This window comes from Neolamprologus brichardi, chromosome 8 (genome assembly GCF_056152115.1).
Source record: "Neolamprologus brichardi isolate AB-2024 chromosome 8, ASM5615211v1, whole genome shotgun sequence".
NCBI lineage: Eukaryota > Metazoa > Chordata > Actinopteri > Cichliformes > Cichlidae > Neolamprologus > Neolamprologus brichardi.
The window spans coordinates 9083056-9105953 of record NC_142111.1 but is presented as its reverse complement, the minus strand read 5'-3'; the positions used below and the strand labels follow the sequence as shown (position 1 = coordinate 9105953).

Below are 22898 nucleotides of genomic sequence, written 5' to 3'. Positions count from 1 at the left end.
TTGTTGTCACTTCATTGATGGTTCATAGTCAGTAGTATATTTGTAGGACTTATGTGAAATCTGTTTAGTAAAAGTCACAATCAAGTGTGTAGTTTAAAAAAATATATATATATATATAATAATATAGATGCACACTCATTCAGCTGTACATAGAAAACACCGATGGGCCCCTCTGAGCCAGGAAAGACCTTATATCTAAAAGGATTTGGGAGTATAAAGTTGTGGTCACAGTGGTTATTTTCAGCTCAGTGAGTGGCAATAATGGCTTAAGCATTAATTTTCTTAAAAAAAATTTGTACTGCATGCATATCAACCCTTTCCACGAGTAATTTCAGCTGCGTGCAATTGCAAGTTGCACAGCTGAAATGACTGGTAGAGTAAACCTTTATGCAAAATCATTGTGGACTTCTCAAGAACATGTAAAAACAGGAAGTGTCGGGGATTATGTCACTGCCACATATTTTGTGGAAGTAACAATGCTGTCGTTTTCCCCTATTGCTCGCGCGCGTTCATGTGCGAGAATAGAACAGTCAGTGCTCTCTGCAAACAGCAGAGCTGGGGGGAAGGGGGGGGGGGGGGCGGAGGACGAGGAGGGGCTGACAGAAAGTCTTAGGATCAAGCTGTTCCACTGACAGCACTGTGCAGGCTGAACTGGTGACAGTGCACTGCACAGGGAGAGAGACTGTTTAAAGGAATGTGGAGGAAATGGAGAAGATGGCACCAAAAGTGAGTTAAAGTTCCCCCTCCTCCCTCACAGGAAGACTCTATATGAGAACAGTGAAACTGGGAGATTTAGAAAAGGTCTCTTGGGATAGTTAGGGTGTGCATGCACATGTTATGTATAGTATGTAAAGCTCTTCTGTTGTGTGTGTTTGTATGTCCCAGTACTCACGGGGAGTAAGTACATTCTCACACCGACGAGGTGAAAAAGACAGCATCAAGAGCCTCAGATGTATCTTCTCCCCCGTTGCACTCTCTTATGTCCCACTAGGCACATCTCTGTAACGGCCCCTTATCGATCCCAATGCCTCCTTGTCTGCACTCAATCCCCATCGATCGGCACCTCGCAGGGTCTCAGAGGGCTGCTACACAGCCTGTTGCCGTGACACGCTGTGCGTCTATACTGTTTGTGCATGTGTGTAAAACGGTGCGTGTTTGTTTACTAGAAAAGAAGCCCTGCCTTCATATGTCAGGAGTGCGTAGGGCTGTGAGTGTCCGTCCAGTCTTTCTGTCAAGCCTTCCTGGGCTCTGTTAATGTGGCTGGAGACCTTCAGTAAAATCGCTCCGCTGTAGCATGGAGTGAAGGCCTCGCTGTCATTAAATCGTGAACGATTCAGGGCTCCATGTCCAAAACCTTGCAGCATGAAGACCTAAGCAGCCGGCATAAAAAGACTCACTTAGTAACTCTGCAGTGTTGAAAAAAGACAGAAAGAGATAAAAATGACTCGCATGTTTTTCTTTCTTTCTTTCTTTTTTTTTTTTTTTTTTAAGAAAACCCTGATTAATCAGTCAAGCCACATGAAAACTTTGCTTGTTATTGTTGCTACTTGATTGATTGAAGTCCTGGATCTGGGTCAAGCACCCCACCCCCCACCCCACACACACACCTTCTTTTTCTCTCTCTCTCTCCTCTCTTCCTTGTTTTTTAACCCTCTCTGCCTTTTTTCTACCTAAATAAGAGCCAACCCCCCACATCTCTTCCCTTTGTCTCTCATCTGGTCTTCTGTTTTTGTTAAAGGACAGTTGATTAATGGTGCCACAGACAAAGCCCATAGTCTGCTCTCAGCATGGCCTCAGATAGGGCTTCGCTCTAGGTAAACCAAAACACGTGTGCTCCGGACAGCCACTGGAAACCCCCGAGGAGTGAGCGAGAGAATAGGAGGGACCGAAGACTTTAACGACAGCACTCACTGATGTATTGTATACAGTGATGTAGGACTTTCCTGCACACTCCAGATTTATCGAGATGAAGGAGTTGTGTTTAATATATACAGTCCCGGGCGGACATGTTCTGGGTGTTGCCTTTTACACTGCCTGTCGGTAACTAAGATTTAGTCGCACTACGCTGGCCTCTGTGTGTGTTCATTAAAGTATATACTTATCCTGCTAAGGTCTACCTCCCCTGGTGGGAAAGTGCACGTATTTACTGATCTTAATGTAGCAAAGAGTCATTTCAACACCTGAGTATTGTTTCTTGCCTGCAGGCTCCTCGGGAATGAGTGCTGTGCCCGTGACAGTCTTATAGATGAGAATTGCTTTATTGAATTGCCTTATTGAATGATAACTGAGCATATTATCCCTGTGACTGCACTGAGGTTTTTATCGTTAGTTGTCTTCGTAATGGCAGGGCCTGACACTCGGTGTTTGTGCCGCATTGGTATGGTCTAATTGGCTGCGCCTGCTGCCAAAGTTAAACATGTTTTCACTGGAATTATTACCTAGTAGGTATATTGGCTAATAACTCTCATGTGTTCAGTTATACTATATGGTACTGACACACTGAGCAATTCTACTACATTTATATTCAGACTCTTTTTTTATACACTGTAAGCCAATAAAGACAAAGCATTCAGCGCTACTGTTTCTTTAATCTTCATATATATATATATATATATATATATATATATATTAGGGGTGCAACAATACACAAAATTCACGGTTCGGTTCGATATTTTTTCGATACACAAAAAAAGTTCATGCCTTTTTATTAATTTGTCATTTATTAAATTTTCACGGCACATTCTGCACCACCTCTCTGTGCGTTCATCATTTGTTTGAAGCCAGCTCACCACTTTTCCGAGAATACGCGCTTCTTTTGTGGTTCGGACTCCTGACATTTCTTTGGAGGTGGAGGAACATCACAGTAATTGCTTAAAGGAGCTTCTTCGACATCTTTAAGAGTTCTAAACAAATATCTGTCCTCCTCCTGAAAATCTTATGTATGCAAACACGCGTTGCAACTTCTTATCTTGTGCGCGTTTTTTATTTTGACAGCGAATGCGCACCTGCGGACCACTTATGTGCAGCCCTGGTTATTTAGCTCGTCATATTGCAGCCACAGAAATTCTTTTGTCCATGAAACCATAAAGCTGCTCTTTCTTTTTGTCTTATAGTCTGATTTGTCATAACTTTTCCGTTTTTTGGTAAGCTTTTCTTTGGCTGTCACGTCTTCACCCTGACCTGTCTTATTTGGCTGAGCAGAACTAAAATATATATCCTGCTGCTTTTACACACACACTCACATAACGCTCAGCGATTCTCTGCGTGATCAACCTCTCACATGTTTAAGCTTGCTGCGGGAGATTTCACTTGTCATGTTTGCATAGTAAGCTAACGATTGATAAGACGATGTCAGAGGAATTGGTGCGCAAATTATCATCACTCACCAATCAGTACTGTCGCTCTCTATACACAGTTCACGCGATTGCAAAGTGAAAGCAAAAAACAAGCGCAAATTCAAACGCGATTTCAATATGTCACATATTGACAGTGGCTCACCGATGCCAATGACATAATTACCCAGCTACATTTCCGAAAGAATGCAAAAGCATTGACATATATTTTTCCTTCCTACGATAGGCCGACGAGCAGAGCAGGGCAGCCCGACTGGAAAAATCGCTAGCCCCGGGACGTGGGGCTAGCGATTTTGCGAGCCCTGTATCTGATTGAGGAATCACTCATCTTTGGAAAAGAGAGTTTATTACAGAGGAATGGCTCTTTCCAAAATAAAAGCTATACTATACGCTTCTTCTGGGCTATATTCTCAGCAGCATATTAAACATATCAGGTCCCCATAAGGAGAATCATGTGCTAACGGCTGTCTAAATGACTCGGATAAAGTTTGTATGCCTGCTTGTTGTTTTTGTCTGCTTCCACTTGTCTTTGCACTAGGATGGTATTGGGTAAATGTGCAGTCATATTCGTTGTGTTCCCACTAGTGCTGTCAGCCTTAATCTGAAATGAGGTTAACGCCACAACAGGCAAATCTCCGTTAACGAGCTACCGCGGATTGCCCCGTGTGTGGGGCTGGACAGCGTCAACACATTAACGAGCTAACTGCGCTAACACACTAGTTCCCACTCATGTAATTGAGCATTGCTTGGCACATCTGACATACTGTTTTACTTTAGTCCATGATGCGCTTACCTTCAGGGTCATACGTCACATGAAGACCAAAATAGTTCCAGATCTGAATGAGGGTGGGGGAGGTTCAATTTGCCATGTTGCAACAAGCTTAACTTCTGTCTCGCTAGCTTGCCCTGCGCTCAGTGAATCTGTGTTCGACTACTCCGCCTAGGCTGCACTGTCGAGCGCAGATCCACTGAGCGCTCAACACAGACAGCATCGTCAGAAGGAAAGTTGATAAAATAAATTAAAAATGTTGTATTGTTCGATACATATGCGTACCGAACCGAAAGTACTGTATCGAACGGTTCAATATCGATACGAGTGTCGTTGCACCCCTAATATATATATATATATATATATATATATATATATATATTTAGTTGTATTTGCGGCTATTATGGCTTCTGTGGCTCTATAGGTTGTGTTGATGCTGAATTCTGCTTTGCTTCTGAGAATTGCACAGAACAGTATGTGCTCCAAAAAGGCAGGGAGGTTTTACTCAGAAACCAATCGAAGAACTGTGGTAAGTTATCATCCTGTCTTGGCGAGAGTCTGCATTCATAATGACTGGAAACCAAAACATAATTGAAAATAAAATTGTATTAATCAACAAGCCTTTTTATAAATTGGCCACGGGCTGATATTAGGCACAGTGATTCAGCTGACTCACAATTTAAGCATTAATAGAATAATCAGATTTGAACTCGTGGAAATTCCCCCTTGTTTTCTCTAAATGTCACCAACCAGCAGTATGTTGGAAAAAAGCAATGGTATAATAACCGTTGGCTATGCGTCAAACACATGTGAGAATAGCTTAGCTGGTCAGCAAGGTTGCTATCCAACAGCAACACCAGCAGCTCTTTGTCAAACTGTGTATACCTTATGTAGAGGAAAGGTGAAGCTCTCCCGATGAGCGTGTAGCCCTCCTCCACTGCTTTTCACCCAGACGATGTACGCATGCCAGCTTCCTGTCTTTTCCAGCTCTCATACAGAATGATCCCAAAGCCTTCCTGTGGGTCTCAGAGGGATTAGCCGTGGCATGTGGACCGCCGGAAGTGGTGACAGGCTGTTCAAGCAGAATTGTTCTATAGAACCAGAAGATTTTTGTCACAGACGAGATGAGCATGTTGAATATCGGGGCAGTTGGCAAATGCAATATTTACATCCCGTTTGAGGCTTGTATAGTATGGTAAGCGGAGAACATGATAAATAAATAAACTGGCGTGTTTTCAGAAGGCTGATGAGAAAATCCATTTTGGACTGTTCACAATAAACACAGGGACTGAGGCAGCGTGTTCCTTTTCCACAAGAAAGTGACTGCACTTTCGTGGGTGTCTCTGGCAGTCCTGCAGTAGAAATGTATTTTTAAACTTTTAAACTAGGTGAATTGAAACTCTGTTCATCCATACTTAAGCTTAAGATTTTTTCCTGATAAAAAGAAACAGCTAAGTCAACTAAATTCATGAGTGGCGGCCTAAAAGCCACCCCACATCCATTTCGTATTTCTTTTTTTTCTTTTTTCTTTTTTTACAGAAATAAAGCAGGGTTTATTAAAGTGGTCCAGGTAAAATGCCATCTGTTGAGACTGAAACCTGCTGAGGGGTTCGAATCAGCACGTTCACCTCTTGTAGGGAATCTGAAGCCAAGTGCCCATCTTCACTTTATTAGACTGAGCGTCTGTTAATAATTTATCCTCTGCTTTCTCTGGAAGCAAAACCAAAAGGCTCAGCTGTGGCTGTCTGTCCAGATTTCTTGTCACTGGACATTCAAGCCTTTTCCCATTTTGGACTGCAAGTTATTTACTCACTTACACCCTTCCCCAACACAGCCACACACACCCCGCAATGTGCACCTGCCCGGATGAGCAGATGATGCTGTAGTGCTAGAGGCAAAGTTAGGGAAGCATGGGCATGTGTGGTTTTTTTTGGGTTTTTTTCCCCCTCCCATCTTTTTGGATTTTTTCCCTCTGTCATTACCTTTTCTGTTACTGTACTAAGACAATGTGTACCCTGTACCAAATGTACTCTTTCTCCCTAGCTCTATCCCCAGGGAGTGCCTGTTCTTTTTATATTTTAGTGAGTTTTTTGCACCCCCCCCCCCCTTCCTGCTCATCATCACTTGCTGCACTATGGTGTCAGATTTGGTTATGTATGCACCCCATGTCTTTGATCTCCCCCTGCACTCCTGCGTTGTGTACATTGCATAACCACCCGCCGCTAAGCCTAGAGGTTCACCTCAACTCCCCCTCCCCCCGATCTCTTTTCTCTCTCACACCCTCGTTCCTCTTTTTTCCTCACGCCCCCTGCTCTCCCCCTCCATCTTCCTCTTTCTTCTTTGGCAGCAATCCAGGTCATCACCTCTTCCCTTCTTCTCCTTTCTATGATCCCGAACCTGGAAAATCAGTTGGTTGCTCTCACTCTCTGTGTCTCTTTTTCTCACTCCCTTCTTGCCATTGTTGTTCCACTCCTCTTCCCTCGCTCACCCTTTATTTCCCATCTTCACTCTCTTCCCTCTACTCATTTCACTCTCCCTGCCTCCTGCTCTCCACTCTCCCAGTGGTCTCATTAGGCATGAAGGAGGCTGCCTGTTGTGTGTATGTGTGTTCTCTTAGGCAAAGTCTCACTTGACTGAGCATGCCACTTGTACTAGCGGGGGCCTGGGCTCCATTATTACCACAAAGCTGTCACAAACAGTATATAAAGTAGCCTCCTGTTGCCGAGTTGTGGGTGAACACAGGGCATTCTCCTAACAACAGCAGCTACCACCGCTGTGCCTTGCTGGAACGATAGAGAAGCTGCTTTTTGCTTTAGCAGGCGAAACAGACGTGCATTATACAGATATAGAAAATAGGAAATGTATACAAAATAAACACGCACACACACACACACGTCACCTTTCTATTTGGTCGGCACATGCTGCTCCTGAGACGTAAAACCACATACCAAACACATCTGTCTCTTCTGTCTAATGACATCCCACCTATGTGGTCCAACTTTCTGGGATGTCCTCTTCCTCTACTGAGTGAATGATTATATATATGTGTGTGTGTCCACCACTGTTTTGCTAGTATCTAGTTACAGGGATGCAGGAATGGGCCTCTGTGCTGCCTTGCTGGCAGGCCTGACCCCAGCAGGTCAACGTCCATTACCACATGAAACCTAAATGTCAAGCACGGCCCCCTGCTGTAGCCATTTGTCTTTCTCTGTAGGCCCGTCAGCCTAGATACACACAAGCATGCAAAGACGCTCACCTGCTGAAGAATCCTCAAAATGTCTCATTGTAACCATTTCCTTTTCTGTGGCTATATTTAAATACACACTTTGCACATTTCTTTGTATTAAAGGATTGATGCCTAGCAACAGGGGATATTTTTATTACATTGCTTTTGATAATCACCCGGATATAATTTCTTCCTACATGTTTGAAGTGTTGACTGACAGCCTGACAACATCCTGTTTTTTATCCAAGAGCTGTTTAGTTTGACCTTTTCTGAGAATGGAGTGACTTCAGTTGATGATGGACAGAGTCAATGAACAAAACTTTCTTTTTGCTTTAAAAAATATCCAGTTTACATGTTCGTTTTCAGCTTTTAACCATTTAACACGGTAGTCTAAACTAGTGATGTTCCTGAGACATATGGTAGCTTCTTTATGCTGCGCGTAATGTTCAGTTGATGCTTGCCACACCTGCTAAAAAGCAAGGCCAGCAAGTGGCAAAAGTGTCCAAAGCATTAAAGGGAAAAAGCCATTCCTTATTTCTCACTACCTGAGCGATCCATCGACAGTTCTGTCACATCAGGCGAATGATTCATTCGCCATTTGTACGTTTATCTCTGAGGCTGTTAAGCATCAAACACCACCTCATTTGTTCCCACTGAAGTGATTTGAGTTCTTTAACCACCGGTCAGTGAGGAAATAGCATTTTCCCCTGGTACACAGTGATGAACTCTGTAGCAGTCATTATCAGAAAGCACTCTGGCCAACTTCAACCCCCCCCCCCCACATTAGTGAGCAGCAGCCATCCATTTTGATTTTTTTACAGTGACTGTACGTACACACTCGTGCACACATATAAACATACGACTTGTTTACAGGAAGCTGTCAGCCATTCGTCCGTATGATAAATAAACAGTGAAGCATCTACTTTTTAATGATGGCACATACAGGCCTACACGCAGACTATTGATGGAAAGATTGAAAGTGTTCTCAAGGGCCTTTCCAACATGACAAATAGGTCTGGATTTTTCCCCCTCCATTGCCTGCTCTTTTATTTATCTTGTGCAGGAGTTTGAAGATGCAAGAGATGCCAAGCACATTTATAAAGAGCAGTGACCAACAGGGAAAACATTCGGAGCATGAATGAAAAGAATTTGATAATAAACAGAGAGAAAGCCACAAAGAGTAAAAATGTGCTTTCCTTCAGGAGACCAGAGGACATGCACAAAGTATAGTGCAAAATTTAGAGAAAAAAGAGGGTTGTTTTTTAAGGTTTTTGTCAAACCCGAGGCATAACTGCTCACCACCTCCTGCCAATGTCATCTCAGGATACCAAAAACAGCAAAGCCACCTGCATTAGCAGGCTGCCCCTGCCGTGCAGAAGATGCTCCGCTGCTCGCTTTGATAAATGTTTCATTGTTTATGCTCTTTCTTCTGTGTCTCAGTTTCTCTCTCCTCCTCTCCATCCTACATCTAGTCGGGTGAATGTTTTCAGAGACCGGCGGGCTTTCTTTTTTTTCTTTTTTTTTTGTCAAGTGTTGTTTCAGTGTTAGTCGAGCGTTTGATGTCTTTCTCGATTGTTGTTCATCTGCCTCCCTGGGCCGAGATCACAGGCAGCATTTATTAATCTGCAGGTTCACACTCACAGCTAAGGGACTGCTAGCAGCAGGTCCACCAAATGCCTTCTTTCCTTTTTCTCTTTTTTTCTCTTAAAACTATACACTGCCCCCCCCCCCCCCTTTTTTTTTTAAACTATTAGCAAATGACCTACTTCATGAATCTAAACTTAGCTGCACTCAACCCCGAGTCAAGGGAGTGATTTGATTGTGAGTTTAGCTCGTGAAGGGAGGGCGTGTTATCTGTGCTCCACAAAGACACAGGGTTAATTGATGCACGCTAGTGTCACTGTGGTGATTGCTTGCCTTTTTGCCTTGTTGGCTTTTTAAGTTGATTTTTAACCCCATTATCTGATAAGCCGTATGTGGCAGGTTGGGGAGTATTTGTGTGTGTGTGTGTGTGTGTGTGTGTGTGTGTGTGTGTGTGTGTGTGTGTGTGTGTGTGTGTGTGTGTGTGTGTGTGTGTGTACGTGTGAGTCCTAGTTGCCTCACAAAGATGAAGAGCTCTCTCTTTACCTAAGGGGAATGGGGTTTGACAGTACTGTAGCGCCCCCACCCTCCCTCCATCCTTCTATTGAAACCCCCTCCACCCCACCCCTCACACACCATCCCCCGCTGCTGATAAATGTGTTTTTCTTAAAGGAAGAAGGTGGTTGGTTTAGAGGAGTCTCTTTTAATGTAGCTTTTTTCCACTGTGTGTGTGTGTGTGTGTGGGTGCACAGGAGGGGGAGGGGGGTGCTTGCTAATGCAGTGCAGGGCCATACAGCAGGGCTACAGGCAGGCAGACTTGGAGGCAGGCCTGCAACCTCGACCTCAGCATCATTTGTTTGGACGAGGGCCGTCAGCGGCTGTCACGCGGCCCATGATGAAGTGTCAGTCGGTAATTGTCCCCGCGAAGCATCCACATCTCAGGGGGTGATGGTGGAGGGAGGGAGGACGGGAGAGCTGGGAGCTGACAGAGAGAGAAATGACACCCGGGGCTCCTCCCATTCTCTCTCTTTCTCCTTCCTTCCTTCCTATTCACTCCTCTTTTCTTTCTTGGCTTTCTCTGCACTCTACCTACAGCTGCACCTCATAGGAAGGTCTGCTGTGTGCTTGGCTCAGACCACTGGCACCCATGGAGCTTCGTCTGGGCTCCAGTAGCAACATAATAGATGCATCATATATAGATTTGTGGGAGTATAAACTAAAATCACCCAGAACTGAATGGTGTACCTTTTGTGGATGCACATTACTGAGAAAGTATATTTTTAAAACCACTCTGCAGCTGCTGCTCATCATTTAGTCTTCCATTAAAAAAAAAAAGAAAGAAAAGAAGTTCTTATCTTTCCCACATTCATCTCCGTATTGCCTTGAGCTTTTAATGGGCCTGTTACTTGACTAAGAGGCCTCTTGAAGGCTCTTTGGTGGAAACATTGTTCTCCTTCACCAATCATCTTGAAAATAAGTATATATTTTCTAGCTGTTGTCATTTTTGGTAATTAGATTCAGTAGAGGGCTTCTATTGATTGTTCAATGTCTCCATGTAATGAAAAGCTTTTACAGGACACACAGTAGCTATTTATAGTGCAATCCATAATGTGTTGCCTTATGTCATGGGCCCTAATGCACAGCAGCCAGGCTCCTGTGCATAAATTGCCAGAAGAAGTTTGAAGATAGAGCCTTGTATGAGTGCGTCATGGTAGACAAAAGGGAGATGGAGAGGAAGGAGATATTAAAGGACAGACAAAAGCTCTTATGAAAGAAAGAAGGGGCCACAGGAGGAGAGAGGATCCCACGTGGAGAAGATGAATAGAGGCTGCATACTGAAAGATGGGCAAGGCATGTAATGGAAATGCAGAAGGAGGTGAAAAGAGGCGAGAATATGGAGGAAACCACCTTGAGATATGAGCCCTGCATTTCTTTCTTCTCCCATAGGACTTCCAACCACCACCGCTATCATCTCCACCTCTGTGATGGTAGGATGAAAGCTGCAATGTATGGTAGATCAGTGATGGGGTTCCTTATGGAGGAACAAGCAGAGTGAAGAAGAAAGATGAATATTAAGGACAAGGACAACAAAAGCATATGAAGAAAGGAGAGAAGAAGTATGTGAAGGAACATGGCATAAGAGGGAAAAGTGTAAAATTAATAACAGGGCTTAGAAGGGAGACTCCATTTTTGGCACCCGGCTTCTTATGACACCCTGAGGACAGCAGGTGAATTATAAGGAGGCAGATGGGAGGCATCCCAGTCTTCTTCCCTCTGTCTGTCTGTTGGCTGCAGGTGGAACACAGCCTGCCACTCCTGCTGTCTAAATGAGGAGGTGCTCTCCTCCTTCTCCTCCTCTCCTCTGTGTCTCTCCCTTATACACACTGCTTCTGTCTTTCTTTCCTTTAATGGGGCACTGGCCTGGGGCGCCGAACCTGCTCCCTCTGGAGCAACACACATACACTGATCATGCATTACAGAGACTCCTGCATGCCCTTGCACATGGTGCGATACACACACACACAGAAAGGGAGAAGCAGGGGAAACCGCAGCCCCCCAAATTATGCCCCAGTCTGCGAGATGATGAATCTGGTTGGTGATTAGTTAGTAGAGGAGGGAGGCACACTGCATAGGCTCTTTAATGGGCCATAATTTGGGAAGATAACTGTATTGTCCTATCTCTCTTGACATTTAAATCTAATCAGACCCTGCTGGTTAGCACTTTGGTCCAAGACAAGAGGGAGCCTGGGAGGGATAAAAGGCAGCGGAGAAGCATTGGCCCATAGTGGGTCATTGATCCCTGTAGGGCAAGGCTAAGCAATTAGAAAACAAGACCAAGAGAAACATTATTTCATGCATTCCCTCATTTATGTGTTTATTACTTTTGCTTTGTTTTGCTTAACTATCACCACACAGAATGCTGAATTCAGTATATTCTAAGGGATGTATATAAAGTCCCGTTTTCTTCCATACGCACATGATTATGTGTACACAAGCACCACTAGTGAGCCACTCCAAGGCCTCTTTTGTGCTCTTTATTACCACAGATGAGATGCTCAGTTTGATTAAGACTTCTCTTTTATCCTCTTCATTAGCAGAGGAAAGCCACGGTAGCAGCCGTGGCCCATGTAAAGAGGGGCATGAATTAGAATCCACTTATTCCATAGACTGCCACTAATTCCACTCAATGGCGGTTAATGGCAGGGAGTAATAGGAAAAGGGTGTTTCTAATTGTGTCTTTGGATAGGGCAGCGTGTGCTGAACAGCTGTTTCGGTGAAGTAGGCTCCTCAAAGAGGCCGAAGTCCAGCGACAGCATTGGAGGGCCCGCACAACTCCGTTCGATCGAGCTCACCAGCAATAAATGCTCGTAGACGAGCCAATTTCCTCTTGCGGAGCATCCTGCAGAGTGGAGGAGCGGGGCCTCAGTCAATGAGAACCACCTGGTGCTGAGGGAATGTGATTAGGCTTGGCACTGCTGTGAGCGAAGAGCTGTTTTGTTAAGGCGGATTGAGATGCAGGAAGGGGGGGGATCTCGCCTGAGTTTGGTTTGCTGGAGAAATATTGACATTAGGTTTTTGTCAGAGCGAGATCTGAGGCACAATGTTGTTTTGTTGGTGCGCAATTAGAGGGAATTATTTTGGTGGCAGCATGTGTTTCACGTTTTGATCTCTGTACCGATTGTCGACTCGATTGGAGCGTGGGACACGCCACAACAATGGGGTTGTGGATTCAGCTCCCACACAGACTACACGCATACCAACTTAGAAGTCAGAATAGTTGCGCAAGTGGCTAACCATACGGAAGATTAACGCTTTTTTTCTGCACTGATGGGAATTTTATTGCAACCTCAAAAATGTCTGGAAATCCACAGAGAATGGCGATAATCTTTGCATGGCAAGATTTAGCTGTCGCATGGCCCACCCATGCTACAGCTACAACCAACGGCATTCATTGGACTTTGTCACAGCGCATCACTATAACAAATAAGCCTTCAGAATAGCCTTGTTCTATTTAAGCTAGCCTCAGATAGATGATCACAAACTTTCCTTGTGTTGTTGGGTTGTTTATGATCATCAGTGATGACTTAGACCTTACAAGGTTTAATAAAAAATTTCTTGCTGTGGCCAGCTATCATCACATCTCCTGAGTTTATCTGGCTTACCTGGAGGTGTGTTCTAAAACAGTCTGCCTGTGTTTCTTGTTTTTGCTGACTTTTCGTTTGTTGTTGTTGTTTTTTTTTTAAAATCATGTGACCATATTCTTAGCTGTCAGCAATAAATTGTGTGACTACTGTGTTATTATTACCCACAGAAATGGCAGGCAAAACTATGAAGAGGGCTGTACCTCCGGGCTGCTGCACCATTCATCTGAAGCCTTGTTCCTTTTGATGCGTATTTAATTTATTTGACCTTTTAATTTAACCAGACATGTCGGACCTTTCCCAAGATTCGGTTTTCACTTGTAAGAAACCGTCGCTGTGTGTGTGTGTGTGTGTGTGGTGTGCTTTTTGTGCGCCTTCCCACAGGGGTTATCACAGTTGAGTGAATGTTGGCTTGCAGACAGTAGCTCTGATCACATTTGATGATGGAAACGCATACCACTGAGGATTGTGTTTTTGTCTCTGTGTGTGTGTTTATATATACAAAGGAGATTGTGGAGGTGATGATAGCCCTGCCAGTGTCTGTAGAGGGTATTAATCTCACTGTTTATGCATGTTTGTCTTTTATCTGTTCTTCTGCTGAGTCTTCAGCTCTACATTCCCAGCGTTTATGATGTTTTTCCACCTGAAAGCCATTTTTTCCCTCTTAATACATCTGTTTGTGTGTTTGTTTTTTAAAGAAATCTCAGTGTCATCCCTTTTTCCTCCATTTTTTTTTCTTTATGGCCTGTTCGCTCATCCTCCTCTGCTGTTGCCCTTGTTGCCCCTCTCTTTCTGTTCATCTTTTAATCTCCACTCATCTCTCCCCAGTCTGGATCTTGGCATTTAGGCCTCTAATTGAGCTGGCATCCCTTGAATACTTCATGGAAAAGAACAACAGAGAATCCCACCATTGTTTTCTGTACCCTGTGTTCAGACACAGAATGCAGGGCCAGTCTGTCTGGGTAAGAGAGAGAGAGCGTTTACAACAGAAGGGGGGGGCAAATAAAAAAAAAAATTAAAAGATTTTTCAGTTTCATAAATGTGCATTGCCTGAATTGACTGTCTGTACATTTAGGAGTTGATTGCATGAAGACAGCTGATAGTGTTTTTACCAATATAAGAGTCAGTGTGACAAAGTAGCTCATGGCATGGAACCATAAATGCACCGGCCTCGAGAATACAGTCAGTCATGATTAAGAAATTAAACCTGGAACTTATCCTCTTACACTTTCTGTCTTGTTTACCCTGAAGAAATCTCCTCCTCCTCCTCCTCCTCCTCCTCCTCCTCCTCCTCCTCCTCCTCCTCCTCCTCCTCCTCCTCTCAGCTGAGCACACCCCTCGTTCCAGAAAAGAGAAATGAAGCACTGGTCTACTCCTTTTTCCAGAATGTGTTTGACAGCTTCTCCAAGCTCTCCACTAACAAATTCCAGCACACACTTGCATGGAGACATACATTCACAAATGTTTTGGAGCAAATCCCTGACTCGGTTTAATCGGTGTGTGTGTGTGTGTGTGTGTGTGTGTGTGTGTGTGTGTGTGTGTGTGTGTGTGTGTGTGTGTGTGTGTGAGAGAGAGAGAGGAGAAAGTGAGAAACTAAAAGAGAGAGAGTTCGCACAGCGACCTTAATCTATTTCTATCTTCAACTTAGTTTGCTTTTTCAGGTGAGAGGTAGATGAGGAAAGTGTGTGTGTGTGTGTGAGGGAGAGAGAGAGAGAGGGAGAATGAGAAAGAAGTGTTCTCTAGTTGCAGACTGAAAGAGGACCCACTGCAGGATGCCCTTCAGGCAACTAACACACAGAGAAGAAACTGAAATATGAAACAGTGGCAGCACACATCAGCACATACAGTATAAGATAGAGAGCCCACATTCATACACACACTGACAACTACACCAAACTCCCCGTGTGTGTGTGTGTGCATCTGAGTGCGTGTGTGTACATGTCTTTGTTCTGTCTGGCTGTCCTCTTGGCACGTAAATCATAATGGATCTCATTATCCAGCTGGGTCGGCTTGGTGGGGCCTGTCTGGCAGGAGATGATAGCTGGATGGCTGAAGGGCTTCCATAACACACACACACACACACACACACACACACACACACACACACACACACACACACACACACACACACACACACACACACACACACACACACACACACACACAGGCACATACTCAGCTTTATCCATATATGCATGCCATTTAGCTTGGATAGCTTCTGTGGGAGCATATATGTTTCATTTTCACTCAAATAACATCAACAGACGGACACACACACACACAGACACATGCACACGCACGTTTATAGCCCATCCAGACACAATGGACATTAGCGGCTCAGCTTGCCGTCAGACAGAAGGCGAAGTGATGCAGAGCAGAGGGAGGGACGGATGAAAAATGGAACTTATCCTCTTACTCCCTCTCTCTTGTCATCCCCTCCCCACCTTCTTTCACCCCCCTCTTCTTTCCTTCTTTCTTCCTGCTTATATCCTATCCGTCACTTGTTTGGAGGACACAGCAGATGTCGGTTTGTCCCTCGAGGTGAGCGGGCGCTTGTGCTGCCATCTTTTTCCTCCTTATCGCGGTACAGTTTCCCACACAGACTGCAAGAGAGCCATGAATCACACGTGCACGCCACGCTGGTTTTGAGTTGGGGAGTGGTGTGTGCATGTGTGGGTGGGGGTAGTGGGGGGGTAATAATGTTTTGTTCCAGTAAATCACATGTTTCGTGAGTCTTGTACACAAACGCATACGCACGCTGCTGCCATTTGGTATCCGAGCAGTGCTCAGAGTTATGCTGTGAATACAGGCGGAGCAGTTGGTTGCTCGTAACACGGTTAGGGCCTACACCATTTGTCTGGACATGACCATTACCCAAGCCAATTACTGGCTGGTGTACCGGCGACTCGCCAACAACCTAATGTTTTCCCGTCATGGCTGCCCCCACCGGCCCGAAACCCCTTCCTTTGCAAACACACACACACAAGCAGAAGGAGGTGGGGGGGGGGGATAGAGAGGAAGGATGGAGAGCCTGAGGCAAAAACCCCCACCCCATCGACTTGACTGACTGATACACCTAATAAACTTTCATTTAAGCTAATGTTCCTCTTTTTTCCCCCCTCATCTTCTCACCATCCCTCCCCCTCTCGCTTTTCTTACTTTTTTTTCTCCTCATTGCTACTCTCCTCCTTTCCTCCTCTGTTTTTCAATTTTTCTGTCTGTGCGCCAGAAGAAGGGCCTGCCCGAGCAATCGATGCAGGCAGTCCACCAACCGGAAGCCCAGTTGGCCGAACAGCACACCACTCAATCAGTCTGAACAGCAACACCCAGGGTTTCTGGCAACCAACTGAGGTAGACGCACTCTCGCTATATATACAGCAGTAGATCCTGAACTGAGCTCATTTGATAAATCATGTACATATCCTGCAACAGCAGTAAATGTCATGCACCAAGTTTTATATATCGAAACGAAGCCAAATGAATCAACAGCAATACATCAAACATTCACACTCATCTCTTAAATAGCGCAGACATGCCAGAGTGTTTTGGAACGGAGACTCTTTGCCACCGCCAGCCCATATATCTTTGAATACTCTAGGTGATATGCTAATTTAACTTTCAGACAAAACAGCTGTTTGTTTTCCTTCTATTTATAGGCTTTGTCTGAGACCACAGCTGGCTCAGTATGTACATGTGTGGTTTTCCCTGTACTGGTTACTGTGTCAGTATGTGTTGACAGTGGACACGCTCTGTACAACCACACTGTTTGTAGTTGCTTTACTTTCACTGGTTTCGTGTGCAGAAGATGCAGTGTGTGTGTGTGACTGAATTGTAAATTTTATGTGAGGTTTCATTGCATTCATGGCATTGTGTATTTTTTGCTAACCTTAATATATGTAAGTGGTGTATTTCTTCTTAGTTAATCCGTTGTAAGTGTGCAGTACAAAGGGGTTTCTGCTCTTTGTCTCAATTTGTGTCGAGTTGGGAAAAGGCAGGAATTCCCCCCCCCCCCCCCTTTTTTTTTTTTCCCCCTTAAAAATAGTACCTTGATCTTTTCTCCATTTGTTTGATTAATGAGAGCTGCATATTCCCATCATAATAAGAAACTATAGCTTTTGCTCACGGAAGTGAGTAGTTATTTTTAGTGCTGCAGTTTATGATTTCATAAGCTCCTTTCAGACACGCGCTCCTTTTCATTCATCTGACAGCATCTCGGCGCATTGGCTTCGTGTCTGTCACAGCTTTTACAGAAAGGAAAAGCTGTGACAAGCATGCTAGTTTTGAACCTGTAGCACATGGTTACCCTTGAGACTTGGTGACCTAAACAGCCTAGCTAAATCTAAATCAGAAATGTAATGTTCTGTGCTTCAATCTGCTGATATTTTTTTTTCCTTTAGATTTCCAAATATTTCTTCACCTCAGGTTTTGGATGGATCAGAGCGAATATTATTACTGCCTTAATATAAAGAACAGTAATCACAGCCTTTAATATAAGGACTCAGATATGTCAACAGGATTCCTGGGTGCAGATTGCTGAAACTGTCGGATTGAATGTGAGTGAATGTATGAAGGAGTAGAGAAACTTCAGGGGCAAACATCTTTCCCCTGAAGGGGGAAGAAGTCTCAGGGTTTTATTTGTTTTTATAATGCCTGGCCCTGCATAAAACACCGGGACATGACCACAAGGTTATTAACTGCACGCGCGGCTCAGCTACGGAGTCTACATCGTAGCCTCATATGATTCAGCTCTTGAGGTTGAATGAAATGGTCCTATTAATGAAGAAGCATGCACAAGTTTAGAACTGAGTGTACTTTTTCTGCATCTTTGGGGATGAACTCTCCAAAGTAACTTTTCATGTATGTTGACTTTCCCGTCATTATAGATTAAATTGCCTATAAAACACTACTTAAGAGTAAATTATTTACCTGAGCGAATAAAAAGTCTGCGGCAGCACAGATTAACATGACTCAGCAGTAATAGCTACAGCATGAGTTAGTTTGGGTAGCTGCTTTTAGTCTCACTGCCAAGTTTATTTCATACCTGCAGCTATAGGAATTCGTTAGTTTCCAAAGATAGAGTTGCATGCAGTACTTGCTCCTGCTGTTCTACTTTAAACCTTAGAGTGTTTAAATTTCAGTGTCAAAAAGGAAACTAGAACAAAATGATTACTGATTAATCTGATCAGTAATCTGATCTGATAATAACTGTTTATCGGCTGGAGTATCTAAAAATGTCACATCCTAAGCTTCTCTAATTGAAATAATTAAGGCGGTTACGTTAGGTCACTAACCAAAGTAAACCATAGCAGCTCAGTGTCTTCAGATGCCATATGTATTAACAAGGAGAAGAAGAAGAAACCCCTGTGCACACATGATGTCAGCAGGCAGACAGTGCACTGGTGTTAATGACACTCTCTGGTCTGCTTCTTTCAAGGACCTTCACTAACTCTTGATACATTAGTGTTTTCTCCGCTGAGTGCTTAGCAGTGTGAAGTAGAATTGCTTTATTTCCCTCCTTTACCCATTGACCTGCAGGTTCTATCACTTTGTTGTATGCTTTATGTATCCTCTGCTTTCTCTTATTTAAGTGTTTAAAGGGAGCAGAGACTTTACCGCTACTTCTTCAATGTGTGGGTGGTTTTCCTCCATATTTTGACATCGAGATTTCTGCCTTGCAACCTATACGATTAGCCAAGCCGCATTTCTGCAACATGTACAGACTTCAAAGAACTCACCCCACCCAGCTCTATATGATGCAGCGCTGCTGTCTCCTCATCCATCTGAAAGTGTAGGCTCGGTATGCTTTGTAGCTGGAGGTGTGCTACTGTAGGCGAGGTAGACAGTCTTTGTATTTTTTTTTTAATAAGTTGGGCAATAACAATAAATCCTACAGGCTAATCACACACTCACCAATAACCCGCCCTCCCCCACTGAATGCAGAGCGATGCAGCATTACTCTGCCGCCGCCTTCAATTACGCCATTCATCATGCATCTTATCTGGCCGCCGGTTTGATTGAGTGTGCAATGGGAGGCACTGCAAACCCTGCATTCTCTATACCGCCGTGTGTGTGTGTTTATGTGTTGGGGGTGTTGACAGGAATGGAAAACTGCATTTGGGGGGGATGTGGGCACATGCGAGTGTATATAGGATTTATTGGGATGTATGATCGTGCGTAGAAATGTGTGAGTGAGAGCACGGCAGATCTACAGAGGTGTATAAATCAAACCGGATGATTGTCCTCCCACTCTGATCCACTCTGTCTCAGCAAGTGCATTCCACTTTTTTCCCTTTTTTTTTCATTTCTACTGTCCCTGTGCTTCCTTCCGTCTCTCTCTGTCCTTTTTTTCCCTTCCAGCTCCTCCTCCTCCCCCTCCTCTTCTCCGTCTTCTTCTCTGTAACAGATTTGTCTGGGGGCCCCTGTCTAATCTCCAGCAGTGCCGGGTGTTGGGAGACGGGCGACAAATTTTAATAAGCAACTGGGCGCTGTAATTTAGCGGCCTGGGAGGGAGATTAAGCTGATTGATGCTGGGCTCGCCTAATGGTCCAGCCTACGGCTCCCAGCCCAAATTGGTGGTAATGAAAGTTTTGTGCAAATTGAGATGGAAGAAAATAAGGCATCCTCTCGTCTTCCCTCACTCTCTCTCTATCTTCATTCATTCTTTGTATTCCTCTCTCAGTTTCTAGCTCCCTGTTCATTTTCTCCTCTGCTCTCAATCTTTTTGACAAGGTGCGTCTTTCCCTCTGTCTCCCTCCATCAAGCCCTCTCTTTCCTCCCCTCCTTTTATTCTTTATCTGTTTCACTTTCTCTCTTTCAAGCTGTCCTTCATATCCTCCATCATCATTCATGCCTTCTTGGCTCTTTGTCTTTCTTATCCTCTTTCATGCTCATTGCTTGCTCTGCCTCTTTACCAAAATCGATTTGTCCCTCATCTGCTGTCTCTCTCTCTCTATATTTCGCTCTACGCTGTCAGTAGTTTTTCTCAGGCACGCTTAACTCCGTTCAGTATGTTTTTATTTATTTCACTCACAGGCTCATTTGCTCCCTCCCTCCTTTCTTGGCTGTAGAAGGAGTTTGTGTGCCCTTGTGGTTTGCAGCTGGTGCAGGAGGTGTTGTCTGCATCGCTCCTGTGTTGTCAGGTCAAATTCATCTAGATCTGCAGAGAGATGTCAGGAGAGGGCCTGATGGCTGTCTAATATTTTCTTTCTTTTTTTTTTCCCTCCTCTGCTTTTTCTTTTTCGGCCCTCCAAATTACTTACAGCTGGACCGTCACTCTGACGGGCTTCATCTGCCTTGCATTATTAGGCTGTGGAGACACTTTACAGGGTATGGCGAATGTGTGTCTGTGTCCAGCACCTTGTCCTACTGGCAAACTGTGTTTTATTCAATGTATTTGTCAGATTGTTTTATGATACTTCAGTTCCAAATCGTATCAAGCAAATCTGTTTAGTTCCGACAGAATTGGTTGTCTGAGGGTTGAATTTGTTATATTTTCTGCTCTATATTTATATAAGAGTGGTAACGTGTAACAGCGGTTTTGTTTGAGATAGGATTCGAAGCAGTGAGGATTTCTATGGCATCAGGGATGAAAGAGGCCCCCCCCCCCCCCCCCCCCCCCCACAGAAGCAGAAACTTCATAAAGTTAATGTACAAAGACGCAGTGCCACTGATATCTGTGTTGTGTGGTGAAGGAGCATGGAGTGAGCTCACTGCACCAAGGATGTTACCTTAAAATGACTTCTGTATGGGTGTTTGTATGAGGCACAGGAAACTAGGGTTTCATAAGTCTTGCATGAGCAAATCAGTGTCCTTACTAAATCTTCAACTTTCTCTGGCCACCACTCCCTTAAGCGAGAGAAACAGAGAGAGGGAGAGAAAACTGTATGCATACTGAATGAAGGGAAGTTGAGAGTGGCCTCGGGGAAAATGAAAACAGCAGCTATTAACATGAAGTGATGGTGGTGGGTGGGGGGAAGGCAGTGCTAATCCACTGGTACTGGAACACTGCGGTACTGTATGTAGCATTAGATATTTTTGCTGTTATGAAATCCCCCCTGAGGACGGATGTGATGTTGTAAACTCACACGGGATTTCTGGCCCTCGAGGACTTAAGCGTATGATGTGTTTACATGTACTGCATAAGTTTGTGTATAGATGTTTGTGTAATTTATTGAGGTTGTGCAGACATGTGACCATGTGACTACCTGGCAACCACTGGTCGTGAGGGGAGAAATGAGTATTACCCAACTGGTTATGAGTAGTTTTGGCAGTCGCTGGGAAAGTGATTGCTAAAGACCCAGTCACACAGGCCTACAGGCCGGGTCATGACCCCTTGGCTACCACATGTTAGTAAGAAAAATGTGTATTCCTCAACTGTTTGGCAAAAATCTCTGTAATTGCTTTGGTTACTAGCATATTGCTGCAGTTATGGTTTGAATGGCAGACTTGTCTATAAACATTGTCCAGTGACTCTCTGAGTAGAGAAACAAAGACAATTGTGCCTTTTGAAAAACGACAAAACTTTTAGTTTGAAGGTAAAGCTTCTCCGTTTTTGGTTTGTGTTGCACTTTTTTTATTGTTTTATCAGAAATAGTGTGATTTTTTTTTTATTTTTTTTTCATTTGCATTTTTATCTCTTTTTTTTAAACTTATTTTTGCATGTTTCATTTTGATAGTAATTACATTTTAATTATTGTTTAGCACTTTTGTGTCTTTTAAAACAATATATAAATAAACTTTACTTACTTAATGCTGTAACCAGTAAGGAAATACACATTTTTTTGCTAACAACTAGTGGCTGTTAGCATGTCCAATATGTTGGACAACTTTTAAGCAATGTGTACACAACATCTCATGAGAAATCTCAGTACACTCACTGATTTCCTTGTGTGCACGTGTGTCTGGGTGTGTGTGGGTGTTAGCCAGTTCCCGTTGCCTAACAATGTAACGACTGTCTCACTTTTCTGTCCCATCTTCTCTTAACTTCTACTCGATGTATCTTTTTTTTCAAAGGGTGAGGCTGTTGATGTCCTCCTCCTCCTTTCTTGCTGCCCCTTTAAGTTATGGGTCACTCTATCATTAAAAGCATCACTTCTCTCTAAAGAAGCTTGCGTGTATTATTCAAACTTGAGCACGAACCCTCACATCATTAAATAAGGGACCAAGCTGAGTTCTCTCTATCACTCAATGGGAGATAGGTAAGTGGTAATAACACAACATAGTTTCAGAGTTTCCCTGCATACAGCATGTATGGTCTCCAAGTAAGTATCCCCTCCTTTGTTTTCCTTGAAGGCCCCCTATTAAGTGTATTTCCTAACTCATGTTGCACAACGAGCACGCTTTAGCAATATCCTGGACAAATACGAACCAGAAGAGCATTTATTTCAAGCCCACTCTGCCCTCCAACCGAGGCTCAGAGAAAAAATTTCAAAGACCAGAATGACACTCTGCAGCTACAAAGAAGCAAAGTGGGGCAGCGAAGCCTGTAAATATGTGGCAACTTTCTCTGAAGTTTATCTTGGCAAAGGGCAGCACTTGTTGATGGCTCGCAGAAGTATGTGGTTGGAATTCCAGACAACACAGTATAATCGCACTTTCCAAGTCTGCCTCAATACAGTGTGGTCAAAGATTAGACATGGCCCACCTCCACAGGAGCTGTTAAGGCTTTTCTAAAGTTCACGCTTGGCTTGCCAGCGTGGTTTGTTAAGAGTTGATTGTTAATTTTCCTTTGGGGGACAGAGATAGAGGAAGTTTTGACGGACAACACGAAATGCGGCTTAAACCGTAAACTGGCAGGGGTTTTAGTTCCTGTTTTGCTTTGTACACTG

General features: G+C 44.0%; 1 protein-coding gene across 3 annotated transcripts in view; it reads left to right on the top strand.

Annotated features, from left to right (window-relative positions):
• Positions 1 to 22898, top strand: part of raraa (retinoic acid receptor, alpha a) — a 144356-nt gene that overhangs the window by 23047 nt on the left and 98411 nt on the right. Inside the window, exon 3 of one of the 3 annotated variants that reach the window (XM_087845383.1) lies at positions 16301 to 16422. The exons of the other annotated variants lie outside the window; for them this stretch is intronic. The gene's annotated coding sequence lies outside the window, so the exon portion shown is untranslated. The remainder of the gene's footprint in view (positions 1 to 16300; positions 16423 to 22898) is intronic. 3 annotated transcript variants of the gene reach the window in all.